Below are 967 nucleotides of genomic sequence, written 5' to 3' on the forward strand. Positions count from 1 at the left end.
CCCAGATCGTTTCCGGTATCATGAGTTAGCGGCTTGGAGGGCTCGATCCTTCTCGTTTATAGCCCATGATATTTGGTTTCCTTCCTTCAGGATTGGATGCGATATGGTGACCTAGAAGTCTAGAGCTTTTACCGAGTCCACTTTAATCAAGACCTAGTACCCTCACCACAGGATGTGACCTTTAGACTATCCAGAACCTTATAAGTGTACCTTATTTAGGACACAGGAAACATAACCCAAACTTTATCCTTCACCATTTATAAATTGTGACTTTTGTCCCTAAAAAGTCCTCGTGGCAGAGTGTTACGAGGATATTATTGCACTTTGATGTCCTTATTCTATAAGGACGGCAAGATAATTGTTCATTCCCTACCTTGGGCTAAGCGCCCTAGGGATAATTTTTCATTCCCTACCATGGGCTAAGCGCCTAGGGATAATTGTTTTCATTCCCTACCACGGGCCAAGCGCCCTAGGGAAAATATTTTCGTTCCCTACCATGGGCTAAGCGCCCTAGGGATATTTGTTCATTTCCTTACCATGGGCTAAGAGCCCTAGGGATAAGTTTTTCATTCCTTACCATGGGCTAAGCGCCCTAGGGATAGTTTTCATTCCATACCATGGGCTAAGCACCATAGGGATAATTGTTTTGTTCCCTGCCATGGGCTCAACGCCCTAGGGACAATTTTCATTCCTACCAATGGGCTAAGCGCCCTAGGGATAAGTTTTCCATTCCCTACCATGGGCTAAGCGCCCTAGGGATAATTTTTTCATTCCTATCGATGGGCTCATTGCCCTATGGATATGTTCTCTTCCATCTTAATAAGCTCACAACTTTATCATTTAACTCAAGAATTGGCCTTAACAGTATAATAGGTGTCAAATTCATCATGACATTTTATTATATTGTAACTAAGGCTATATTTCCCCTAAATAGGGTCTATCATACCCTAAGGGCATTAAAAAACAT

This window comes from Lupinus angustifolius, chromosome LG04, assembly GCF_001865875.1.
Source record: "Lupinus angustifolius cultivar Tanjil chromosome LG04, LupAngTanjil_v1.0, whole genome shotgun sequence".
In the NCBI taxonomy this organism is placed as follows: domain Eukaryota; kingdom Viridiplantae; phylum Streptophyta; class Magnoliopsida; order Fabales; family Fabaceae; genus Lupinus; species Lupinus angustifolius.